Source organism: Crinia signifera, chromosome 8, assembly GCF_055691185.1.
Source record: "Crinia signifera chromosome 8, ASM5569118v1, whole genome shotgun sequence".
Lineage (NCBI taxonomy): Eukaryota > Metazoa > Chordata > Amphibia > Anura > Myobatrachidae > Crinia > Crinia signifera.
Window position 1 is genome coordinate 171,993,930 of NC_139224.1, and position 7,805 is coordinate 172,001,734.

General features: G+C 54.4%; 1 protein-coding gene across 1 annotated transcript in view; it reads left to right on the plus strand.

The window, feature by feature from the left end:
* MSH4 (mutS homolog 4) overlaps nucleotides 1-7,805 on the plus strand; it is a 93,914-nt gene that overhangs the window by 1,249 nt on the left and 84,860 nt on the right.

Here is a 7,805-nt window from a genome sequence, read left to right on the forward strand (position 1 = left end):
GTTCCCGGACTCTGTGTATTGGTTTCCCTTCCTGTAGTACGTAGCGAGTATCGTTATCCGGGCATCAGGAGGTGTTACCGATACAAAGCTTTATCAGTAAGTGCAAGAAATCACAAATGTACAGCGCACATGTAACACTGCTGTGCATGAGGAGGATGGAATGTCTTTCATTGATACTGTGTGATATACACCAAAATGTTTCCTGGGCCGCTGCTACGTAAGTGCAAGAGAATAATTACCCTTCTCCAGGCCAGGTTACTGTACATGGGTGTCCTGCTGTATCACCGCGGCCTTAAATATTATCTACACCAGTGGTTCTCAACCTCCGTCCTCAAGTACCCCACACAGTGCATGTTTTTCAGGTCTCCACACACAAAGGTGAAATTATTAGCTCCACCTGTGATCTTTTAAATGTGTCTGACTAATGAGCGCACCTGTGCACCTGCCAGATGATCTAGAAAACGTGCACTGTTTGGAATCCTTGAGGACCGAGATTGAGAACCACTGATTTACACCATAAATAGCGTTGGGACTGTGACTGCTGGCCTCCCCACCACAGGTGGTCCAAATGTCTCTCATCCATCTAATTTTTTTGGTATGAAAATCTTAACGATGGATGGGAGCAAATGACAATCGATCATTGACCCAAAACACCGGATAATGGACGAAAATGTCCACCCAAATAGATTGGTTACATTTCTGGCAATTCTCCAACCATTAAAATTGAACCCTGATGAAATGTAGGTCCTCACGCATGTTAGGGGTAGATGAGGGAACCGCTGTGGTGACCGCCAGGTCTATGTATTGAGTTTATTATTTATTAGGTGTGATGCTACATACAGCTTGTTATTAGAACACCTATATGGAATTAATTCTGAGAATTGTATACAGAGGAGTCCTCATGGATCAGCAATGTACCATAGATCTAGCACATAAGAGAAGTGGTCCGGTGCAGCTGGTCGTACATACAGAATACCACCATAAGGATGGCACCCTGTATGAAGTTACCAGCACCACACGTTTCAGCAGCGCTGTACAGTGCACACAAGCAGCGTATACATAGTGACAGAAGAATGTATGCAGAATTATAGTCTTCAGGCTTCATTTCATTCAATAAGGTAAGGGGTTTTGGGGGGACGTACAAAGGGATAAGGGCATAGGAGGAAAGACCGTATTCTGGTAGATCTCTAAAGGTCCAGAGTGGATCAGTGAGTTCTTGAGGCATCGTTTCAAACCCTGGATGCCGGGGGAGCGTCTGATCTAACAAAGAGTGTTCTGTTAGGGGCAGCACGGAAGAAGTCCTGGAGGCAGAAGAATGAGGCCACAGGCTTTCCCAGAGATGTGGTGCGAAATGAGGTTGGAGATGTAAGAGCAAGAGGTGTGTGGTAGAGAGATCAGTCGAGTTCCCAAACGCAGTCCTCAAGGGTCCAGGTCTTAGGGATGTCCATGGCTCAGCACAGCTGGTTACATCAAATTGACTGAGGTACTAATTTAGTCACCAGTGGCTAAGCATGGATAGACTTAAAACCTGGAGCATTGAAATGCCTTTTAAAATAAAGAGAGTGTGACATCTATGGTGCTGCTGGGAGGGGGAGTCAGCCGCAGAAGCAATGTTGATGGCGTTGAATTAACTGATTCAAACTTGCAGGGGAGTAAAGGGAGTCACACCCAGAGGAATGTGTGCATCCCTCTGGGTGTGACAGTGGGGACTGTAAGCCCTCTCTGGGTGTGACTGTGGGGACTGTAAGCCCTCTCTGGGTGTGACTGGGGACTGTAAGCCCTCTCTGGGTGTGACAGTGGGGACTGTAAGCCCTCTCTAGGTGTGACTGTGGGGAGTGTGAGCCCTCTGTGGGTGTGACTGTGTGTGTGAGGGTAGGGGTGCATGTCTCTGGGGGTGACTGGTGGGGGCATCCCTCTCTGGGTGTGACAGTGGGGTGTGTGCATCCCACTGGGTGTGACTGTGAAGAGTGTCTCTCTCTGGGTGTGACTGCGGGGTGTGTGTCCCTCTGAATTTGACAGTGGGGAGTGTGAGCCCTCTCTGGGTGTGACTGTGGGCAGTGTTCCTCTCTGGGTGTGTGTGTGTGTGTGTGTGTGTGTGTGGGGTGGGGGTGCATCCCTGGGTGTGACTGGGGTGTGTGGGGGTGCGTCCATATGTGTATGTGTGTGTGTGTGTGACAGTGGGGTGTGTGTGTGAGGGGTGGGGGTGTGCGTCCCTCTGTATATGTGTGTGTGTGTGACAGTGGGGTGTGTGACAGTGGGCAGTGTGTGAGGGGTGGGGGTGCGTCCCTCTGTATATGAGACTGTGGGGGTGTGTCCCTCTGTGTGTGTGTGTGTGACTGTGGGGTGTGTGTGACAGTGGGCAGTGTGTGAGGGGTGGGGGTGCGTCCCTCTGTATATGAGACTGTGGGGGTGGGTGGGGGTGTGTCCCTCTGTGTGTGTGTGTGTGACTGTGGGGTGTGTGTGACAGTGGGTGGGGGGGGTGCGTGTCACAGTGAGGTGTGTGTGAGGGATGGGGGTGCGTCCCTTTGTGTGTGTGTGTGACAGTGGGGTGTGTGTGAGGGGTGGGGGTGTGTCCCTCTGTGTGTGTGTGTGTGACAGTGGGCACTGCAGTGTGTGAGGGGTGGGGGTGCGTCCCTCTCTGGGTGTCAGCTTGTCGCGGTGTGAGGTGTTTCCCGCCATTACACTCCCGGCCGCGCAGTGCCCGGCTGACTGTCCGCCATGGCCTTCGTTTCGGGCGGTCTCTGTCACGCAGGCGGGCGCGGTACCGGCAGCTCAGACTCCTCCTGTTATTCTGGGAGGGAGACTCCGCCTCACTCCGGGCCCCGGCGCCCGCCCTCGCTGCTAGAGACCCCGGGGTACCAGGGAGCCAGACCGGGGGTCTCCTTCTCCAGTCCCCGGCCCCCTCCTCTGGCAGAGAGTGCGGCGACCCCGTCTACCAGCAGTGCGGAGCGGAAAAGGGGTGATTGGCAGAGGGGTGAGAAGAGGGTGAGGGGGTCATTGGCAGAGGGGCGAGAACAGGGTGAGGGGTCATTGGCAGAGGGGCGAGAACAGGGTGAGGGGGTCATTGGCAGAGGGGTGAGAACAGGGTGAGGGGGTCATGGGCAGAGGGGTGAGAAGAGTGTGAGGGGTCATTGGCAGAGGGGCGAGAACAGGGTGAGGGGGTCATTGGCAGAGGGGCGAGAACAGGGTGAGGGGGTCATGGGCAGAGGGGTGAGAAGAGGGTGAGGGGGTCATTGGCAGAGGGGTGAGAACAGGGTGAGGGGGTCATTGGCAGAGAGGTGAGAAGAGGGTGAGGGGGTCATTGGCAGAGGGGCGAGAACAGGGTGAGGGGGTCATGGGCAGAGGGGTGAGAAGAGGGTGAGGGGGTCATTGGCAGAGGGGCGAGAACAGGGTGAGGTGGTCATGGGCAGAGGGGTGAGAAGAGGGTGAGGGGGTCATTGGCAGAGGGGTGAGAACAGGGTGAGGGGGTCATGGGCAGAGGGGTGAGAAGAGGGTGAGGGGGTCATTGGCAGAGAGGTGAGAAGAGGGTGAGGGGGTCATTGGCAGAGGGGTGAGAAGAGGGTGAGAGGGTCATTGGCAGAGGGGTGAGAAGGTCACCAATAAAGGAAGGAGGATCCCAGGAATGAATTGAGACAGAGCCATAGTAACCATGGGGTAGATGGAGCTGCACTCCAGGCCTCCAAACAATAGGCCCATTATTGTGGCAGAATAATGATCACCATTTACATTCCCCACCTGGCCACGTGGTTGCCTAGAAATCTTAAATATTATAATTTTAATATTTTATTTCCCCAAAAAATTGTACACACCCACAGAACACTGGTCACATTCCTCAGCCACAGGCCCATGTGGCCCTTAATCCAGACTTGAGGCAAGATGGTCACCGACAGTGAATGAGTCACCCAGGAAGGGGATAAGACGGTCATTAGCAGACGGAGTGGGTGAGAGGGTCATTAGCAAAGGGAGTGGGTGAGAGGGTCACCAAGAGAGGCAGATGTAGGGGAGAGAGGGTTACTGGCAGAGAGCCGAGGTCATGGTGGGGTGAGAGATTTATTGGCAGATGGGGAAGATATAGGGGCGAGGAGGCTGGAAATTAGCAAGTCACTGGTATATGGGGTGAGGAAGCTGGAATGGGCAAGTCACTGGTATATGGGGTGAGGAGGCTGGGAATGGGCAAGTCACTGGTATATGGGGTGAGGAGGCTGGGAATGGGCAAGTCACTGGTATATGGGGTGAGGAGGCTGGGAATGGGAAAGTCACTGGTATATGGGGTGAGGAAGCTGGGAATGGGCAAGTTACTGGTATATGGGGTGAGGAGGCTGGGAATGGGCAAGTTACTGGTATATGGGGTGAGGAGGCTAGGAATGGGCAAGTCACTGGTATATGGGGTGAGGAGGCTGGGAATGGGCAAGTTACTGGTATATGGGGTGAGGAGGCTGGAAATGGGCAAGTCACTGGTATATGGGGTGAGGAGGCTGGGAATGGGCAAGTCACTGGTATATGGGGTGAGGAGGCTGGGAATGGGCAATTCACTGGTATATGGGGTGAGGAGGCTGGGAATGGGCAAGTCACTGGTATATGGGGTGAGGAGGCTAGGAATGGGCAAGTCACTGGTATATGAGGTGAGGAGGCTAGGAATGGGCAAGTCACTGGTATATGAGGTGAGGAGGCTAGGAATGGGCAAGTCACTGGTATATGGGGTGAGGAGGCTAGGAATGGGCAAGTCACTGGTATATGGGGTGAGGAGGCTAGGAATGGGCAAGTCACTGGTATATGGGGTGAGGAGGCTGGGAATGGGCAAGTCACTGGTATATGGGGTGAGAAGGCTGGGAATGGGCAAGTCACTGGTATATGGAGTGAGGAGGCTGGGAATGGGCAAGTCACTGGTATATGAGGTGAGGAGGCTGGGAATGGGCAAGTCACTGGTATATGAGGTGAGGAGGCTGGGAATGGGCAAGTCACTGGTATATGGGGTGAGGAGGCTGGGAATGGGCAAGTCACTGGTATATGGGGTGTGGAGGCTGGGAATGGGCAAGTCACTGGTATATGGGGTGAGGAGGCTGGAATGGGCAAGTCACTGGTATATGGGGTGAGTAGGCTGGGAATCACTGGTATATGGGGTGAGGAGGCTGGGAATGGGCAAGTCACTGGTATATGGGGTGAGGAGGCTGGGAATGGGCAATTCACTGGTATATGGGGTGAGGAGGCTGGGAATGGGCAAGTCACTGGTATATGAGGTGAGGAGGCTGGGAATGGGCAAGTCACTGGTATATGGGGTGAGGAGGCTGGGAATGGGCAAGTCACTGGTATATGGGGTGAGGAGGCTGGGAATGGGCAAGTCACTGGTATATGGGGTGAGGAGGCTGGGAATCACTGGTATATGGGGTGAGGAGGCTGGGAATGGGCAAGTCACTGGTATATGGGGTGAGGAGGCTGGGAATGGGCAAGTCACTGGTATATGGGGTGAGGAGGCTGGGAATCACTGGTATATGGGGTGAGGAGGCTGGGAATGGGCAAGTCACTGGTATATGGGGTGAGGAGGCTGGGAATGGGCAAGTCACTGGTATATGGGGTGAGGATTCTGGGAAAGGGCAAGTCACTGGTATATGGGGTGAGGAGGCTGGGAATGGGCAAGTCACTGGTATATGGAGTGAGGAGGCTGGGAATGGGCAAGTCACTGGTATATGGGGTGAGGAGGCGGGGAATGGGCAAGTCACTGGTATATGGGGTGAGTAGGCTGGGAATGGGCAAGTCACTGGTATAAGAGGTGAGGAGGCTGGGAATGGGCAAGTCACTGGTATATGGGGTGATGAGGCTGGGAATGGGCAAGTCACTGGTATATGGGGTGAGGAGGCTGGGAATGGGCAAGTCACCGGTATATGGGGTGAGGAGGCTGGGAATGGGCAAGTCACTGGTATATGGGGTGAGGAGGCTGGGAATGGGCAAGTTACTGGTATATGGGGTGAGGAGGCGGGGAATGGGCAAGTCACTGGTATATGGGGTGAGTAGGCCGGGAATGGGCAAGTCACTGGTATATGGGGTGAGGAGGCTGGGAATGGGCAAGTCACTGGTATATGGGGTGAGGAGGCTGGGAATCACTGGTATATGGGGTGAGTAGGCTGGGAATGGGCAAGTCACTGGTATATGAGGTGAGGAGGCTAGGAATGGGCAAGTCACTGGTATATGGGGTGAGAAGGCTGGGAATGGGCAAGTCACTGGTATATGAGGTGAGGAGGCTGGGAATGGGCAAGTCACTGGTATATGAGGTGAGGAGGCTGGGAATGGGCAAGTCACTGGTATATGGGGTGAGGAGGCTGGGAATGGGCAAGTCACTGGTATATGGGGTGAGGAGGCTGGGAATGGGCAAGTCACTGGTATATGGGTGAGGAGGCTGGGAATGGGCAAGTCACTGATATATGGGGTGAGTAGGCTGGGAATCACTGGTATATGGGGTGAGGAGGCTGGGAATGGGCAAGTCACTGGTATATGGGGTGAAGAGGCTGGGAATGGGCAAGTCACTGGTATATGAGGTGAGGAGGCTGGGAATGGGCAAGTCACTGGTATATGGGGTGAGGAGGCTGGGAATGGGCAAGTCACTGGTATATGGGGTGAGGAGGCTGGGAATGGGCAAGTCACTGGTATATGGGGTGAGGAGGCTGGGAATGGGCAAGTCACTGGTATATGGGGTGAGGAGGCTGGGAATGGGCAAGTCACTGGTATATGGGGTGAGGAGGCTGGGAATCACTGGTATATGGGGTGAGGAGGCTGGGAATGGGCAAATCACTGGTATATGGGGTGAGGAGGCTGGGAATGGGCAAGTCACTGGTATATGGGGTGAGGAGGCTGGGAATGGGCAAGTCACTGGTATATGGGGTGAGGAGGCTGGGAATCACTGGTATATGGGGTGAGGAGGCTGGGAATGGGCAAGTCACTGGTATATGGGGTGAGGAGGCTGGAATGGGCAAGTCACTGGTATATGGGGTGAGGAGGCTGGGAATGGGCAAGTCACTGGTATATGGGGTGAGGAGGCTGGGAATGGGCAAGTCACTGGTATATGGAGTGAGGAGGCTGGGAATGGGCAAGTCACTGGTATATGGGGTGAGGAGGCGGGGAATGGGCAAGTCACTGGTATATGGGGTGAGTAGGCTGGGAATGGACAAGTCACTGGTATATGAGGTGAGGAGGCTGGGAATGGGCAAGTCACTGGTATATGGGGTGATGAGGCTGGGAATGGGCAAGTCACTGGTATATGGGGTGAGGAGGCTGGGAATGGGCAAGTCACCGGTATATGGGGTGAGGAGGCTGGGAATGGGCAAGTCACTGGTATATGGGGTGAGTAGGCCGGGAATGGGCAAGTCACCGGTATATGGAGTGAGGAGGCTGGGAATGGGCAAGTCACTGGTATATGAGGTGAGGAGGCTGGGAATGGGCAAGTCACTGGTATATGGGGTGAGGAGGCTGGGAATGGGCAAGTTACTGGTATATGGGGTGAGGAGGCAGGGAATGGGCAAGTCACTGGTATATGGGGTGAGTAGGCCGGGAATGGGCAAGTCACTGGTATATGGGGTGAGGAGGCTGGGAATGGGCAAGTCACTGGTATATGGGGTGAGGAGGCGGGGAATGGGCAAGTCACTGGTATATGGGGTGAGTCGGCCGGGAATGGCAAGTCACTGGTATATGGGGTGAGGAGGCTGGGAATGGGCAAGTCACTGGTATATGGGGTGAGTCGGCTGGGAAATGGTCAGAGATTCACCAGTGGGCCATGGATGAGTTACTGGCAGAGCATTAAGAAGGCTTGGGATGGA